This window comes from Sturnira hondurensis, unplaced genomic scaffold, assembly GCF_014824575.4.
Source record: "Sturnira hondurensis isolate 20B ecotype Veracruz unplaced genomic scaffold, ASM1482457v3 Scaffold0010812, whole genome shotgun sequence".
Lineage (NCBI taxonomy): Eukaryota > Metazoa > Chordata > Mammalia > Chiroptera > Phyllostomidae > Sturnira > Sturnira hondurensis.
Genome location: NW_028083443.1, coordinates 1351411 through 1371383, shown reverse-complemented (window position 1 = coordinate 1371383; position 19973 = coordinate 1351411).

The window sequence follows — 19973 nt, the reverse complement described above, 5'->3', positions numbered from 1 at the left end:
TTCTCTGTAGGCAAGAACAGCGAAGGCTTTCAGTGTTAAGCCTTTCTCTGTCATCCAGAAAACGATTGAATTGGTTGATGTGGAAATTTATGGCAAAGAAAAACAAAATAAAAGGGAGATTTAAGAAGTTTAAAAGAAAGCGTGTTTCCATCATTTTTGTGTTATTAAAGGCTAGCTGCTTTGCTTTGATGTGATTTCAAGGGATTCCAGCTAAGGGTTTTGACATTTAAAGATAAAAGAAGTAAAACACCCTACTAAGCCAAGTTATCCACAGTCTCCTCATGCACAGTGAGCCCAAGATTCAAAGAAATTAAAGGGAAGGTATATGTAAGAAGCTCCCACCCTTATAGTTAGTGCGAATCTCTGTTGACATGTGTATTCAGCACTTGGATTGGCTTACAGCACATTTTCTTAAATTCATCATGTAGTCTCCCAGAGAATTGTGAATATCTCAGAGAATAAACCTGCATTTTTGTTAGATCCTTTTATGCTTATCAAGTAAAATAATGGTTTCTTTGATGTCACTGTATCAAGTATTAAATTTCCTCTAAGGAAATTATTCATATCTCTTTCACAATACAGTGAAAACGATGAGTCACCTGCCATTGACCTTCATGTGTTTATATGTACTTATCTAAACCACACATCTGTTCCTTCATTTTCCAATGAAGAGATCATATGCCCCTTGACTCACATATAAAAGCATAATGTTCCAAAACAAACATAGTAAAGCTAATTTAGGGGATAAAATGAACTTTGAACAAGATTCACATTCAATGCTCTAGCTATGAAAAATAGCAGAATTTATTCCTAAAATCATAAGTGGCATTTTATCTTTTCTCTCATGATACTCTGGTGAAAAAAACAACTTAATAAGACAAATTTCTAAGAGAGCTGAAGAGTTGGCATTCCTTATGGGTGTGTTTTTAGGGAAACACTTCATAAAAATGGCTTTAACAATTTGTGAAGGTTCAGGTTCATAGCAAACAGTTGATACCTCAGAACAAATCTTTAAATTTTTTCTTAAACTTAATATTTTACCCTTTTAAGTCAAGCAGTTGAAATCTAAGAGAAATATCAATGATAGCTCTGAAACTTACAAAGTAATAATAAATTATATTTCATATTTAAAAATACGTTAAAAGCTTTTACATTATTGACTTTCATTTGCTCCTAATAACACTCTATTAAGGTAAGAAGGACTATTATTATATTGTTTCTACACGTGGGGACACTAAAGATCGAAGAGTCTAAACAAATAGTCTGAAGCCTTCTTGACAACAGAAAAGGCAGAACTCGAACCCAGGTCCTGTTCTAAATATGAGGCTGAAAAACACAGTGATGGTTTGGAAAAGTGGAAGGTTATAGAATTAAGTCATATGAAGATGTTAGTTCTCAATGAACATAGAACATAATCACTGAGGCATCTGTCTGCTGGTATTATCTACCTAGACACACTTGGTTTCAGCCAAACCACCGCCAAAAGTGGGAAGTTTAATACATCTCTCTTGGGATTTCATGGCTGAGTTTTAATATAGATGTATTGAGCTCCAAACTAAAGAAATATGCATTATTTTCAAACAGGCCTAACATTTTTTTGAAAGGTAATCATATGTTAGAGAACTAAAAGATCTGATAAATTCATAGTAAAATTTCCTATACATTGTAGAGAATAGAGGGTCCTCTGAATAGAGCCATTTGGAAACAAAAAATAATGATAGCTAAGAAACCATTCTCTATTTGACACTTGAATTATAGTGAAAATTAAAATAAAAGATATTTTGAAATTAATATCAGTGAAAACCCTATCAATGTCAAGTCCTATAAAATGTCGCCAAACCTGTGGAACAGAAGAAACTGTATGGTTTTAAAATTTGTATTAATGAAGAGGAAACATTTAAAAATGCAGAACAAATAATGAGATCAGGAAGTTAGAAAAGATGGCAAAAGAGTTTTTAAAAAGGAACTAAAGATAAGAAGATAAAGGGAAAAGCAAAAACTAATGAGCTAGGCAACAACAACAGACTCACGCAGTGCTAGTTTCTTACAGTGAACAACATAATAGATAAACCTCTAATCATGTTTCACTAAGTGGAAAAAATAAAGGAGGAAGACATAATTGCACAACATCATTCATGAGAAATAAAGTATAAATACCTAACCACAAAATAGACAAAATTGTAAATATTTTTCATAGTATGCAGGTGACAATATAAATTAGAACTGTAGATACCGACATAAGAGATTTTGATTAAGATTATGTTTGCTTAATATAAATTTACATCAAATAACTTTTAGGAGTCAGGAGAGGGTCTTTGAATAATATATGCATATATTTTGAATAAAGAAGACAATAATTATAATGGCTTAATCTCTCTCCTGCCTCATATACTCAAAATATAATCTCCCAAGAGGAAAAACCAACTCAGCAGTAGTGTTTATGTTTAAGAAATTCTTCATAAGAGTAAAATCAAAGCATCAGTTTTCATAGCTAGAGAGCATATACTTTTACCATTAATATATCTATATATTTTTCCAATGTTTTTCAGTTATTTCCTTTGCCTTTCTCTTTGTATTTTGATGTTAAGTAGGAATCAGGTACAAAGTAACCTGAAGAGTAGAGTTTCATATAAAATCTGAAAGGATGCATATCAAATTATTAATAGTAGTTAGCTGTGAGAACTCTGGGGTGAAATGTGAAATTACAGGAAGACTTTCTACTTTATACATGTCTATAAATTTAAACTTATAAAAACATTTTTATTAGTCCAAGTTAAAAAATCATTTGTACCCTTTGATCTATAATTCAAAGTATAACAATCTCTCTTAAGGAAAAAAATCAGAGATGATGAAAAGTGTAAATCAAACAGTAACCTTATCACTTCATAATAGTAAAAAACTATACATAACTCAAATATTCAACAATATAATGATTTGGTCAGTGGCACATTAAAACAGTATATTATTCTTCAAATAAAATAGTTACAGGAATGTTTAATAGCTGAGGAAATCTGTATAGTTACATATTATATTTATCTTGTACTACAGAAATTAATACATATTAAAAATTTTATATACTTTAGAAAGTGAATTATAATAAACATCTGAAAAAAGTGTTGAAATGAAGAGGCAGAAAAAGTTACATTGAAATTATGGAGGACTTTTATATTCTTTTTACTTTCTGTATTTTCCAAATACCCTATAATAATAGAGTTCAATTTTATAATTATTTAAAATACATTATATCTAGTAAATATTTTAATTAACATCAGTTTGCCCTGCCTGGTGTGCCTCAGTGGATTGAGTGCGGGCCTGTGAAGCAAAGGGTCACTGGTTTAATGCCCAGTCAGGGCACATGCCTGCGTTGCAGGCCAGGTCCCCAGTAGGGGGCGTACTAAAGGCAACCACACATTGACGTTTCTCTCCCTCTTCCTCCTTCCCTTCCCCTCTCCCTAAAAATAAATAAGTAAAATCTTTAAAAAAATAACATCAATTTAACATGTTCTTTAGAGTTTAGTCATCTCCTTGAGGGCTTATTTTAGAGCTTGCCCTTTAATGGTCTTGATATTTGACATTTTAATCAACTTTATTCATAGAAAAAGGCTTGAAAGAAATCTATTAGAATTTTAATAACAATAGTTTTGGTATTATGAGCATTTCTTTGGATCCTCTTCATTTCTTACATATATTAGAAGTTTCCTATGGTGAGCATGTTATTACAGTTTTATGCAAGCTATGGTAAGACTCATTTATAAGCTGAGTCTGGTTACTTTTAACCTTTGCTAGGCCTTAATCTGCACTGTGTTCTGTGATGCAGTTAAATATACGGCTGAATGGTGGATGGATGAATAGAAAGAAAGGGAGGGAAAAAAGGAAGGAAGGGAGACAGAAAGAGTTCTGAACTTTTCTATGTGAATTATGGTATCACATTTAACCCTCACTACATTATGTAAAGGAACAGTGAGGCACAGAGAACTCATTTGCTGTCCTCCTCCCACCCCGTCTCCATCTGATAAATATTTGTTGAGTTCATACTGTTTGTGATGAGCATTAGAAATACATGAATAGTCAAGATAGACATGTCCATGCTCTCAAGCTACAATCAAAATAACCATTCCATATTTAACTAATTAACGGCAATTATAAAAAGTATATAAAAGAAGAGATACTTAGGTAGGGTAAGAGATAAGCAGAGGTAAGGCTCAACCAAGAAGGAATGAAAAGACCTTGCATGGGTGCACGATGCAGAGTGCAGATGGTGTTTTGTTGAGTTGTACACTTGGAACCTGTATGGTTTTGTGAACCAATATCACCCCAATAAGTTAAATTTCAAAAGGTTTGAGGTTTAACTAATAAGACACATTATATATTCCTTTTTCTACTTTCTATGAAATTAAAACTAAAGTGCTTATTGAACTTGCACTGGACGCCATAGAGGGAGTTATTTATACAGCACTGTGGTCTTCACAATGCAGGTCAATCTCAGGGCAGAAACAGATGTTCTTAATAACAATAATGCAGAGGTTGCTGTTTGATAAAGGTCAGGTCAAAGTCAGATTAATGGGAGAAATTTTCCTTCCCTCTTACGAGACTTGGATATATGGTTTTCACGAAACATTAATGCTCACTTGGGTGGGTTGTACTTATTTCCTAATGAAGAAATAAGTACTAAACTTAAAGTTAACAGCTCAATCGTAATCAAAATTAGAGTTCAGTTTAAACTAAACCGAAACCGGAGCACCGATTTTTGTTTCCTCGTAGAACTGCAATTTAATTTTCCCCTTTAGGGTTAAGTGAGATCCATTCAGCTCCATGAGGAAAGCTTTTGTCTTGCAGAATTCAAGCGCAAACCAGGGAGATGTGTTTCCCAAATGAAGGTGGCGTATTTGATTGGGGGCCTTGGAAGAGGAACGGTAGGGAAAGGAAGGGATTAAAGGGAGAGGGTCAGCAAAGAAAGAGCGCCCACATGGCCTGGCTCATGTAAATATCAGTCTCTTGTCAGGAAATTAACATATGTCAGAATGCAGAGGTGGATACATTCTGCATGCTTTGGTTATGAAGATTCTGGGCTTGCAAACATCAGGATCCCCCATGGACTCTGATAAGTCAGTCAAATTGTGACCACCCTGTAAGGTCCTTCCTGAGTTACTAAATGCCTTTCTTAGGTAATACTTTTATATTTATTTTTTATTTTTTATTTTTTATTTTTACCTATCCCAGTACACTAGTTACTAAATAAAGCTAAGCAGAATTTGCAGCATAATATTTCTTTCTCTATATTTTGTAAATATCTGCCCGTTTTTCCCTTAAGCCATGAGGGCTTGTTCTCATCAGTTTCCATTCCAGGAATGAATTTTTGTAATTAAAATTTTTGTTTGGGGATAATTGTAGATTCATATGATTTTGCAGCAAATGATACACAGATATGCCATGTACCCTTCACCCAATTTTCCTCCGTGATTGCCTGCTGCTTGGCTTCTAGTTCAACACCACAAACAGGAAATTAGTATTAAGATCATCTTAATCTTTTTCATATTTTCCAAGTTATATAGGCACTTGTGTCTGTGTGTATTTATCTCTGTGCAATTTTATCACATTCATAGATTTGTGAGATCTATGTAAATAGAATTGTCTTAAAAGTTTCCTCTACATCCATTTAGACCTACATCAGCCTGTGCTGCAATTTTTGATTGAGAAAACTTCAGAAGAAAAGGGATATGTAGTGCATTTACCCACAGTTTTGCTCTCTCCCTTGTTCTTCCAACTGTCCCACGATTTCACAATTACTTCTTTCAGCATTTCTTCCCTGCTTAAAAACCTTCCTTTGCCTTTGTTGGGGGGAGGGAGTATAATATTATTTTATTTGTTTCAATTACAGTTTACATTTAATATTATTATTTTTATTTAATTGTTGGGGAGACATTGGTTAATAAATTGGTATATAGGTTGCGAGGGCACAATTCTACACCACATCATTTGTATATCGTATTGTGTGTTCACCACCACAAGCCAGGTCTCCTTCTATCACCAGTCAGCCTCCCGTTTACCTTCTCCAACCCCCCCCTCCCCTCTCCCTCTGGCGTTACTGTTCTGTTGTCAGTCTCTGAGGTGTGTGTGTGTGTGTTTGTTTGCTCTTATTGTTTCTTTTTAGTAGACCCGATGATGACAAATTCTGTAGTATTGTCATCTGAAAATGCTTGATTTATCCTTTATTTCGGGATCTATTTGCTAAATATAGAATTCTGTGTCGAAAGTGCTTTTCTTTCAATACTTAAAAACACTGAACTACGTCTTTCTGCCTTCCATGGTCCTAAAGAGCAATATAATTTTATTCCGATTGTTTTTTTCCTATAGGTAAGGTATCATTTTCCTATTGCTATTTTTGATTTTTTTTGTTTCGCTTTTAGTTTTTGGAAAGGTGACTATTATTTGTCTTGGTGCGGATTTCTACATTTTTACTTTTTGCAGTTTCCTCAGTGTCTTGAGTCTGTAGCTTTCTGTCATTTGCCAAAGAGTACTTTTTTTTAACCTCTGCTTTCTTTTTCCCCACTGTGATGCTGCTTTTTCTGGGACTCTAATGGCACAAATGTTAGCTCTTTTGTTACTATTTGCTAGTTCCCTGAGACTGTGTTTAGATTTTTATCAGTCTATTTTCTCTCTGATTTGCAGATTGGACAATTTATATTCTATCTAAAAGCCCACTGATTTTTACCCCCTCTTTCCCCTCTATTCTACTATTGAGTTCATCTAGTCATCTACTTAGTTTTTTATTTAGGTTACTGTATTTTTTAGTTGTCAATTTTCCATTTGGTTCATTATATTTTTTACTTTCTTTCTAAAGCTTTCTATTTTTTATCCATTACAAGTATGTTCATAATTCCTCACTGAAACATTTCTATAATGCCTGTTTTAAAATTCTTGTCAGATCATTCTAATATCTGTCTCATCTTGGTGTTGGAGTCTTACCTTTTCTCCTTCGAGTTAAGAAATTCCTGGTTCTTGGTATGATAAGTGATTCTTCATTGCAACTTGGACATCTAGAGATTTATATGACTCAGTATCTTATTTAGGTTTTGTGTTTTATCAGTTTTATTTGAAAGTGCGCTGACAAGGGTTGTGGGTGCTGCTTCATTACTGCAGAGTGGGGTGCAGGTCCAGGGTCCCCACCATGACGCAGCGGCAGGAAAGCAGCTTCTCAGTGTTGCTGAGTGGGGCTGGGAGCTCAGCTTCCCCCTACCCTACCCGTTCTCCTTGATGACATTCTGTCTAGGAAGGAGGTGCAGGGGCACCGTTTCCCCTGTGGTCTCCACTGAAGCCACAGAAGGATGTCACCTCACTATCGCTGCTGATAACAGTGACTGGTGGTCAAAGTCCTGCCTCCCTTATACGTCCTCTGACACCAGCTCAAGGTAGAGTCACCTTGTTACTTACTACCTGGTGGGGAGGTAAATCACGGCTGTTTGGGCCACCGCCTGCCAGGGTGTTGAGGCCCCTTGTAGCAACCTGCTGATAGCAGAATCTAATTTCCCCCCTGGGCCTCAGTTTTGTCTTTTTCCTGTGCCGTCTGGCTGGAGAAGAACAATGGCCGTTTAAGAGCGGTGTGTTGCTACGTTGGTGTTTCCTGATTCTTTGCCCAGAAAGTGCAGGCTCCTCTTGGTGTCTTTGTTATTTTGTTTCTTCTCTGCCTGTAGGTGTTCCTGGGTGGCAGGTTTCTCTGGGACCCAGTCTGGGGTACGTGAAGCAAAAAGAAAACACAGAGCTCATCGCCATGTGGTTTCTTGGGCTCCAAGGTTTTCTCTCTCTAATTTTGAGAGGTTCCTTACGTTTGGTTTACATCTGTTTCCAGGGCTTTTAGGTGCACTTCGCAGAAGGAATAGGAAAAAAGTATGTCTACTCTATCTTTTAAAGGAGAAGAAAATTTCATTTTTAAGATGTAGAAATGACTCGAGCTCACAGGATGGTAGTAGTGATGAGTTTGTGGCAGCAAGAGCATCCTGAGGGAACTCTGCTTCCTCTTCCTCCATGACTTCTAGGAGTTAACGGTTTCTTGAGTTAACGGTGAACGGTTTTCTGGAGTTAACGGTTCTTGAATCAAGAAGCTGTAAGTTTCACTTACCAAGAGTTTTGTTAAAATAGATTCAAGAAGAAATATGACCAACAAGATAGTATATGTTACTCTCTTTTTCTTTCAAAAAATATAAGCAAGTTAATTCTAAATGTGAGATAACAGATAGAGGGAAAGATATATTAATGAAGTAATAGAAGAGAGTTGTAATAATAGTTAGAAATTAAGGTTTAGGATATTTATATAAATGGATTTAAAGGCTACAATTCTCAGAACCCCAAGAAAAAGGAAATCTCATGTCTGTGAGGACATTATGAGTTTTCAAAGAAGAACTAGAAAATGAGAATGAAATTAACATGAAATAATGAAAAGTAAGCTACAGAAAGAAAGAAGGAGCTCCTACCTTTTGCAACATTATGGATGGAACTGGAAAGCATTATGCTGAGTGAAATAAGCCAGGCGGTGAAAGACAAATACCAAATGATCTCACCTTTAACAGGAAGCTAAACTACAAAACAAACAAGCAAGCAAAATATAACCAAAGACACTGAAATAGAGAACAAGCTGACAGGGACCAGAGGGGAGAGGGGAGGGAATTTCAGGGGAAAAGGGGGAGGGTTTACAGGAACAAGTATAAAGGACACATGGACAAAAACTAACAGGAGTGGAAATGGGAAGGAGGTGGGGAGCACTGGCGGGGGGCGGGGCGGTGAGCTGGGATGGGACTAAAAGACAGAAAACTGTACTTGAACAACAATTAAAATAAATAAATTTTAAAAAAGAGCATAGGGTTTGGAGCCAGAGTGATGAGGAAGTACTTTTACCTTTGTAACTTTAGGCACATAGAAAAATTACTTAATCTTGCATTTCCTTGGTTTCCTAATTTGCAAAATGGAGATAATTAAACCAACTCCATGGGGTTGTGGTATTAAATTAAAATAAGGCATATACAAAAAAAAAGAAGAAAAAGAAAAGTAAGCTACAATCATGATGTATCATATTCTCCAAAATAGGGTTTTCTCCCTTCTTCTTAAGTTTATTCTGTCTGGAAATTGAATCACAGTAGTTTCTTACAATTGAGAGAGTGTTTGTAAAACTGTCTGGTCCAGAATTTCATGTTTCATTTTGTTCCTTAGCAGAGTATAGGTGCATTCTGGAAGACACAATTCTTAAAGAATCATAATTAGGAGATCCTCTGGGATTCTAAGGTAATTGTTAAATCACTCAGCAATAATAGGGAAGTGAATAGCAGTGAAAGAGAAAAATGAACCTCACAATTACAGTCTGCAGCAATTTTAGCCACATGCAAATGTGATAGCAAACTATTTCTGAGTCTACCTTACTAGTGTAGGCCACTAAGTTAAAAGTGAGTAGTAAAGAAATTAGAGGAGATTTATAAATGTGTAAGAGTTATGGCAGAATATTGTAATAAATTCTCTTTAATATTGTATTACTCAGAAGTCATCTGAATCATCATTTATTAAGCAAGTAAATTATTGAAGTTATCTTTAATGTATTTTAGCTGTTAAATAACATGTACAAGGAGCTGTAGTAGATTCTGTAATCAAAAGAAAAAAAAGTTAAACACAGGTCCTTTCCACAGGATGCTGGGATATAATTTAGATACCATGAATTTTTTTGTGGAGTGGGTGGAATATTTAGTATAAGTATGTCAGGATTACACTAACCAGGGTACTCTACTATCCAAGCATGAATTTTTTAAAAATAAAATTGGTTGTACTAGAATATATAAAAATATCACAATGACTTCATCTGTGAGCTGAACATTTCACTCGAACCAGCAGTGACATGACTGGAACAAGCACTGCTACAGAGAGAGAAATATAAAAGAAATAAAACAATTTATTGAGTGAATGAATATACTGGCTCTAAAGTTGATTGGATTTATGCAAGTTATTTAATTTCTTTAAGCCTAAGTCATAGAGTGCAATTTTGGAATCCTGAATTCAAATTGAATCAGGATTCCTAAAATTGTGAGCATTTCACAACCAAAATCTTCCACACACATGCAGGTTACTATCTACCCTCAGAAAATTGTACTGTTCAGCTGTTTCCACTAACAGTACTTCACTATTCCAGAAAACTTTACTCAAGAAGGTAAAGGTTACACGCACACCATATATATATATATATATATATATATATATATATATATATATATATGGAAAATCCTTCCACTCCCCGCCCCAAAGGTATCTAAATGAATATCAGACATTGAACTTTTTGAATAGCCACTTTTCCCCCTCAAAGTACTCTTATTGAGTCATTGAAACCTTTTGAAACCTGCCTAAAAATCTCCATCTTAGCATGTCCACCCAACCCAAACTGCTATAGCATGGTCCTTATTTAATTTTAATCAAGCTCCCACAGTGAAAGATCTATCTTAAACCATGCTTCCAAACCTTGTAAAAATTCCAACTTTGCCCTCCACCCTTGAAGAAGCTACTAAGAGTCTATCAAAGTAATGTATTCTCTGCCCTGGTTGGTGTGGCTCAGTGGATTGAGCAACTGCTTGTGAACCAAAAGGTCACCGGTTTGATTTCTGGTCAGGGCACATGCCTGGGTTGTGGGCCAGGTCCACAGTTGGGGGTGTTTAAGAGGCAAGCTATTGATGTTTGTCTTAAATGTCATGTTTGTCTTCCCCTCTCTCTCCCTCCATTCCCCTCTCTAAAAATAAATAAGATCTTTAAAACATACAAAATAAAAAATAAAGAAAGATATAATGCACTCTCTCACTTTGGAAAGCAATAAAATCAGTTTTATGTTTTGTCAACATTTTGTTTTAGTGGTATATAAATATCACTAAAGTGAGCCAGAATTTAATATGTTCTTAAGAACTAATAGAAAAATTATATACTTCCAAAATGGAATATATGCTTTTATCATATTTAAAAAATAACTACATTTAGTGACTATCATAGTATGAGAGAAGGAAATGAAATTAGAGATGAAGACTATAGATTGAAGACTATGAAGACTATAGATTATGTTGCAAAATAAAGTGACAAACCCCCCCACCTTATCTCCCTTCATCTTTATACCTTGGTGCAATGGAATTGGAAACTATTTAATGGAAACTGGTTGACCCCAGCCAACCTGAATGGCTACTAAAGAGCCTTTTGTATTTTTACCACGCAAGTCAGGAATAAAAAAGATCCGGATGCCCCTCATTGGATGGCTGGCTTATGCAGGCATAAGCCCTGTAGGGGTGGGATGAGAGACATATTGGAGGCTGGTTCTGTTTCCAGATGGGACTGGAGCACCTCAGGGGAAACGAGCTATCTGCTTGTCATGTGAGCTCCTTGTAAGAGTCCTAGACAGTGATCGGCCACAGCTTTCTCTGTTCCAGAAACTGGCTGCAACTGGAGCCCAGGGCCCACTGGAACCCAGGGCCCCCTCAGGAGCCTAGAGCTACTCCCCACCCTTTGGAGGGCGTGGAGGAATGTGTCCCCCTCCTCTGTGCAGAAGGGTGCGATTCCTGGGGAGGAGCGGTGCGACACAGCCTGGGTAGTGCAGACAGACCGTGTTGGGCAGACACCTGCAGAAGAGGGATGGAGACGTCTGGAAAGAGGCAGCGCTCAGACGGGGCAAAGCTTCCTTCAAAGGCCGCTCGCTCCGTGTGCAGTAGATCAAAGCTCGCATTGTGCCCTTCAAGGAAAGCACACTTTAAACCTTCCCATCATCGTAGGGAGTGCTTTTGGCTTGGGGGGAAGTGGGGAAGAGGGCGAGATGTATTCACCAAAGATGCTACCAGTTTCGTTTAATTATTAAGTGGGGACTAGGGCTGGAAGAATTGAAAGTCATGATGTCTATCTCTCTTCCATGTCATTACTGTCACCCATGAAAGCCATACCTCTGGTCTTATCATGTGTTACAAGGTCTGGGCCCATGAATGGGTTCGGTGGGAATGAGGGAGAGGGCAAGTTTGGAGGCTGTTCATTTATTCACCAACAGATACTGAGGGACTAACATGGGCTAAGCACAGTGCTTGGGTGGTTCCTGCCTTCAGAGAGCAAAGTCTAGTGCAGAACATGAGTGCCAATTAGGGAGCTGCACAAGTAAGTGTAAACTTACTGTATTTTTCAGGCCATAAGACACACCCAGCCTTTAGAAGAAAATAGAAAAAAATTTGAAACAAAAAATGTGGTAAAATATTTAATAACATAAACAACATAATATTTCACCAGTGTAAATGTAATCAGAACTCAACAGCAGCATTAACAACCATCATTCCTCCCAAATTTTTTGGGGGGGCGGTGGGTGGAGGGTACGTCTTATAGTCCAAAAAATATGGTACATACCAGTTAGGGAAGCCACGGTGTTCTGGAAATTCTGTAGGTCGCAGTCACAGAGGTTGGAGATGTTCTCCTAGGAAGTGTGAGTGATCTGGAACCTAAGGAAAAAGGAAGTTTGTTTAGTATAAATTGCACCTTAGAATCACGAATCATAAATTTGTGAATCATAAACTGGAATCCCAGCTAAGGTCTAAGGGCTTTTTAATCTGATACTTGTTTCCACTTAAAGCAAAACCAAAAATCATTAGGGGTCAAAAGGCAATGATGACAACACAGTGTTCCAGTGGAGATTTAATGAATTCCGTTTCTAAATATCATCTAAATTCAGGTGGTGCTCTTTGGGTTAACATAGAGAAGGAGAGCAGCAACGGATCCTAAGGGTTAAAAACCTGTGCTGTGTGGTCAGATGGCCTGTGTTTGCATCCTGGGGCTATGGCTACTCACACGATGTGCCACACTCCTCCACGAGAAGGCTCTCTGATGTTCTCAAGGCCATGGAACTTGAATTATCCACCTCCAGTGACACACACAGCTACCCTTCTTTTCTATGCCTCAGCTTACCTTCTTAGAAAATGGGCACAGTGATAGTAACTACCTCAAATGTTGCAAAGCAGATTAGGTGACTTCAGCACAGTGACTAATCAAAACCGGCTATGGTTAGTAGTGGTACTGACTAGATAATTAATGAAACTCATTCGAGCAAGTTTCCATATATTAGATCTCTAAGATGTTTAAAGGATAGAGCCAGCTGCTTCACGTAGCTCAGCTCTGAAAATGTAGTACATCTTGTTCTTGCTTTAATCCCACTCTATTCTTACCTTTATTTCAAGGCCATCCGGTGACACATGTAGGCTATGGATATTTCTGTTTTGATGCACACACACACACACACACTGCTTGTTACATAGACATCACTGAAAATCAACCAGTCCCAGGAAGTAGTCTCCTTTCCTGAGAAAATCACGTTCTTTTTATGATTCTTTAAGACTCAACCTTTTTCTCATGCCCACTGAGATGACTGAGCCACACAGAAAAGTTTCTGACAGCAGATAATCATACACAAGCCTTTTATGTATATATACACACACACACAAACACACACACACGTATATCCTGAAATGTGAAATAAAATTTCCAGACTGTACTATTCATACACCAGATTCGGGATGGCTCACATTCCAAAGACTGTTTTTTCCATATACCTGGAGGAATACAGAAGCATCTTAACAATTTTAAGTTGCACACATTCTGAAAGGAATGCCTCCTGGGTAGTTTTCAGCCCTGCCCTCAACCATGCGGGGCAAGTGTCCTAGAGAGCTGCCCCAAATGGCCTGAGAAGGTTACGCCTATTGAGCCAGATTTCCTCAAGGGATCAGATCTGCTCTGTAAGACACCAAGAGACACACAGGATGTTTAGGGGCAAGAACCCACGTCCACAAAGTCTGGAGCTTGCAGAAGAGAAAGGGTATCCTCGCCCACGAGCGAAGGACAGCATCCTAGAAAATTCCCTCCATTGCCGCCTGGAGAAGTGTGGCACTCAGCTAACCCCACCCCGTGGTCTATGCATTCCCTAGAATGACAAACTAATGCATTCAAACCAGTGAACTGGTGCGTGAAGGACTGAGTCTGTGAAGTAATTACTACTTTTCAGCCTCCCGGGTGTCCGTCATCACGCAGCACTTTGGGGCGTGGGGTCCTAAACCGCCTTTGCACAGTGAGTGCTGTTACTGCATTTTGCACACGAGGAGGCCAAAGCCCAGAAGGTCTGACGTGGGGTCTTGGCACGTTTAGTTGGGGGCTGAATTCATGTCTGTGTCCCACGACCTTTGTATGAACCACTTTGACAATCGTAGCCCCGCAGAAGGAACACAAATCTAAGAAACTGATTTTGAAAACACGAAAGGATATGATACTTATTTCGAAAATCTCTGACCTTAGAAAGTACAGAAAATGAGTGGAGATACTCAGCATGAATGTATATATTTTTGAAATTAGAGGCAACTGGTTGTGTGCTAAGTTAAATTTTCTTCGTGTTTGTTCATTTTTGAGCATGAGAGGTTGCATATACTCCTTTGTTAAACTTCAGCACCGACAGATTTTAATTGTTAGAAACTGCTTTTAAATTTAGAACAACTTTAAACAGCCTTCTCAAAGCTGACATTAGTGCAAGAGGTAAAATCAAATGCAATGAAGAGGCTTTTGCACCTCAGCCCTGGCGGCAGCCCCTGAAGTGTGGGTGCCTGGGAGCAGTGGGCCTCCAGGCAGGGCCGGTCCAGCAGCTCTGCTGAAAAGGCAGAAGCGAGCAGGGCTCTGGGGAATTGGAAATTTCTCTTCTTTGATCCTGTGTCTGCATAGATTCTCCCCTTCACTAGAGGCCTTTGACTCCAATGAAGAATGATGAGAGAAACAAGTGCATTTCAGATTACAGAGTTTGATTTTTCTAGTCTATTGATTTGTGGAGCCATGTGGATTTGATATTGGCGGGAATTAAACATCAATCGATAGTCACGCTGAGTCTTCCATTCTGCATTTTCAAGGATGGGCTACTACCATAGGCTGGTTTCTGATTTCTCTTGCTTTTGACTGTTACCTTTGATAATGCATGGTTATGAAAAGCTTGTGCAGCAAAGCTCACATAAGTGGAAGAGGAATTAAGAGGCCTGTTGGCTTAATTGTCTTTTTAGAGGACTCTTGCTGGAAGGGTTTAGGAACAGGGGTGTCCAACCTTTTGGTGTCTTTGGGCCACACTGAAAGAAGAATTGCCTTGGACCACACATTAAATACATCATGACACATAATCACAAAAAAATCTCATAAGGTTTTAAGTAGACTTACAACTTTGTGTTGGGCAGCATTCACAGCTGTCCTGGGATGCATGCAGCCCGGGGCCACGGGTTGCACACCTCTGGTTGGGATCGTGGACTTGACACGAGGTCATCAGGGTTTGAAATTGGAAATTCCAATTCTGCTTCTGCTTCTGCTTCTGCCTCTTGTAACTCTTTTAGCCTGGGCAAGTTACTTCAACTTTCTGTATCTCAGTTTGTCCATTTATAAGATAGGGATAATGATGTCTACTTCATGCAGTTACTGAAAAGACTTAATGCACATGAAGAGCTGAAACCATGCCCGGCACAGAATCTTAAGTGTTAGCTATTCTTATAAAGCACGTTCGATGATCTTGACAGGTCCTTTCGTGCGGGACCGGCGCACTTGAATTCCAGAATTGAGTAACATCATTGACGTTTTCATGTGAAATAAAAACATGAGTTCTCTTCTTCCAAACTGTATTTTTCTTTATTGGCATTATATTTTTTATCAAAAGTTACAAACATAGTCTTGTTAGAACACAGGACCGAACTCTTCCTCTCAGTTTGAACACCAAAAAGTCTTGTATTTCAAAATGTGTCTGCATGTCTGGGATTCTTTCATCCGAGTACTTTGGCAGCTGTGTGTAGGAGTCAGGGAAAGATAAGTATGAACAGTTAGATGCAGTATTCAGGGAGGACTTTCTTTAGAAAGAAAAAGTTGGCATTTTTTTGTGGGAGTGCTAGGCCAGAATTTTAAGTGACCTTTGCTCTAGCTATAAAGCACAGGGAGGCAGGAATTCTAGTGAATTTGACTCTTTGCTCTTATTGAAAGGGGTTGATATCAAAAACCCACGTAAAATGGGGAGTGGCTTAAATACCAGGTAAATTCCCACAAAATGTTTTTTCAATAGTGACAGGAAGTTTACAAGCATTACCTTTAAGATAGCACTGCAGATTCAATTTCAGGTTAATTTCTTGCAGATGAGAACTCAATCATATGTTTAGAAGATTAAATAGACAATTGGGCTAACAGTTATTTTTATTTATTTGGTATAGATACGGGTGAACATATCCTGGGAAAAGTCTAAATCGCAGCAGGCTCATCAGTCCATCTTCCTAAGTATGTCACAGCTGGATCCAAGCACTATTGTGCCAGAAACTGTTAGAGACAACTGACCCCACAAGCAGAGAGCCCCAACAGGGTGTGATTTCAGGGTTGCTTAAAGCCCCCTTGCTGATCTGTTTATCCAGCTTATCAATACCTAGAGTTTGAGTCTGAGAGTGCCTTTGCTTTCATTCAGTTCCATGTGTCCTTTAATCCTGGGTCCTGTTAAAAGGAAAGGCCAATCTCACCTCTGAGCATCATTGTCCCTCATGATGCCACGTCTACTGTACACTTTTGGTCTTCAGGTTCCATGACCTCAGAAGCATCGACTAAAATGGCTACTCCCTGCCTAATATTCCTTTCTCGTGGGCCTTTAACTGCTCTCTCTCTCTCTCTCTTTGAATGTTCTTCCTTAATTTTGTTTATTAGCTCTGTCCAACTAGTAAATATTGGAATATTTGAAGGCTGCTTATTCTTTTCTGCCCTTCTGTCTGTGACCTCACCCACTTTTGACACTGAATTAGTATAGGGAACCTATCTGCGTGGAATGGCAAATGTGACCCAGACCTGTTGGAAAACTGATAGGCATGAGTCGGCACACAGGAAGCGGAGCCCACAGATGGACTTTCCCATGGGAAACCAGGCCTGCAGTGTATGTAGGGTGCTTTGAGGCTTGCTCTTGCTAAAACTCCCCCATCCTGAGTTGAAGCAGAAAATGCTTACTACATATCTTTAAAGTAACTTCCTGAAGTCTGTGCTAATTCTCCCAGGAACAAAGTGTAACCAGACCAATCATTTTTATAGTTCCTTGCATTTGCAACATGTTTTCCTTGTTAATCTATAAGAAGTAATCAGTAACATCCTTTCCTTTGTTGTCTGTAAAAAGTAATCACCTAAAGCAAACCTGAGCATAATGAATGAGAACCTTCTTTGATGTATGCTGTTAGAAAGCAATAAAAGCCTGTCCAGGCAAGGGTCAAGGCACTTTCCTCTTGAAAGAGTGTCTGTGCTGTCCCTTTTTCCCTACAGGGCTTTTGTAGTCCGTGTGAATTTGTTCATCTCATCCACAGCACCTCGGACACTGCTGGCCAGAGTCCTCGTCAAATGACCACTTCCTGACAAATCCCATCTTACCCTAGGTTTGTAGTGATATGCAGGGGAAGTACGACTGGGAATGAAGAAAAACCAGCAGAAGTATCAAGTATCACCTTGATACTTCAAGGTGACCACTCTTCAGGCAGTGGGAGCTGGATCCTTCCAAGTTCTGAGCAGCTTTAATAAATGCAGCTCAGGTCTGTTCACCCTGGGGATAAAAAATCACTCTTTATTGATCAGCTTCTATTCCCTTTGATGGAGGGTTCCCTCATGAGGGTTAATTTTCTTATTATGCTTCTAGGCGCACATATATGGACCTCAGGCAGCAACCAAGAGATACATGGTTACAGTCTAGGTGGCACCTGATCAGATTGGACCTTTGAAAATCTGGTTGAAACTGCATGACAGGATAGCAGCAGTAGTTGCAGCAGCTTTGGCTGGAGTGAGAGGTGGGGCTGTAAGGATGTAAAGTGACGCACCAAGAGATGCTTGATGCAGATCCCAGGTATATTTCTCTAGTCCAGACTTTCCTGACCTCCAGACCCATATAACCAACTGAACTCACGCCCTTTGCCCTACAAACCTGAACATCTTCCAACATTTCCTGCCTTGGGAAATGGTGCCAAGTTGCTCATGGCATTAAACCAAGTCATCATCCTTGACATTGCCCTCTCTTCAATCTTCCATGTGAGTTGATCTCCAATTCTACCTCTTGGGGCTCTCCTCCGTTTCCACAGCCAGTCCCAGCACCTAAACCCCCGTCATCTATCACTAGTCCACAGGAATAGCGACCCCGCACTTGCTCATGATTCCTCAAATTTGTTCTCCACTGTGACCTGGAAAAACCATTTTAAATGAAAGTCTTAAGTACCTAATTCTCTTGTCAAATCTTTTTACTGGCTTCTCATTGTTCTTAAGTTGAACTTGACCATCTGTGTTGGCCAAACTCTTTTTTTTAAAGATTTTATTTATTTATTTTTAGAGAGGAAAGGGAGGAGAGAAGGAGAGAAACATCAATGTATGGTTGCCTCTCGTGAGTCCCCTCCTGGGAACTGGCCTGCAACCTAGGCATGTGCCCTAACTGGGAATCGAACCGCGATCCTGTGGTTCACAGGCCTGCGCTCAATCCACTGAGCTACATCATCAGCCAGGGCTGGCCAAACTCTTTAAAAGTGGCCAACACAGATGACGTGGCCTGAGCTCTGACTACCTCTTGTCACTCTCTTGGTTACTCATGAAGGCCCAGCTACACAGAGCTTCCCTTCATGTGTCGTGATGTGTGCTCTCTCCTTCCTCTGACCCAGCACATATTCCTGTGGTAAATACACCCTTTCCTGTGAGTTGGTTTGGAAAATAAGGAAGTTAATGGAGATGTTCTGAACTTAGAAAGAAGGGATGAGGCAAATGCCCGGAACAATGAGAGAGAGGTAAGTAGCTCAGAAAGAGGGAACCGAAGTCTGATTTAAACATCAACTACCTGATCATTTTTACCCAATGCCTTGTACCAAAACCTTCATGATTTATTTAATAAACAGTTTTATCAGTTGCATAGCATGTAGTCTGTGTAAAGCATGGCCCAAGTGCTTTTAAACATTAATTTGTTTACTTCATTACTGCTATGTTTCGGAACTCAGCTATATTCCAGATTCTGGTTCCTTAATGTTGTTATACTTATTAGGAAAAATACTGCGCCTCTTAGAAATCCGGTGGTTTTATAGAATGAGTGATTTAAACACTGAGATTACCATATTTTCCATGTGTAATGCACACCCACATTTTGTGTACATTATACATGGGATTATATACTCACGTTACATAATCATTATGCCTATGTATAATGTGCATCCTTATTTTTCTCTCAAAAACCTGGGCAAAAAAGCATGCAGCATACGTGGCAAAATATGGTAAACTATTACACATTATGCACTTCTGGAAATACCTGACTTTGAAAAACCCTTGCTTCTCCATTCAATTTTTCATTAATTCATTCAATATTTACTGAAAGCCTTCTCTATGTTAGAAGCTTTGCTACCACTGGAATGTGCTGCCAGGACCTCAGATTTTCTATCCAAACCTGACTTTTCCTCCCCTTGCTGGCATTCCCTGCCTCTGTCTCTCCTCATTCGAATAAACCTCTGCTACCTAAGTTACCATGCAATAAAAACCACATTTACTCTGGGCCAAGTTTTAACCTGAAGTGGAAAAGCCTTTACCATGCACGGGCAGCCCCGACTACTTCCTGCGAGCTAACCCTCCTCTCTTCCAGCGGGTTGCAACTTCAGCGCCTCCTCTGTTCACATCCTGTCTTTGCGTTTCCCTTTTCTTCTCCTTGCCAAGCCCTGTCCTCTTTTGTTGCCCTGGAGACTCTGTTCATCCTTCAACATTCAGATCAAATATTACATTTTATTAGAAAACTTATTCTGCAGAGGTGGTCATCTTCATCTCTGAACCCCTATGTTGTTTTCTGCGTATGTTTATTTTCTCAATAATATCGTATTTTACAGGTTTATAAGCTCCTAATTAGACTCTGGGCTTCTCAGAATCACAAGTCGTATCTCCTCCATGTTCCTTTTATCAGCAATTTG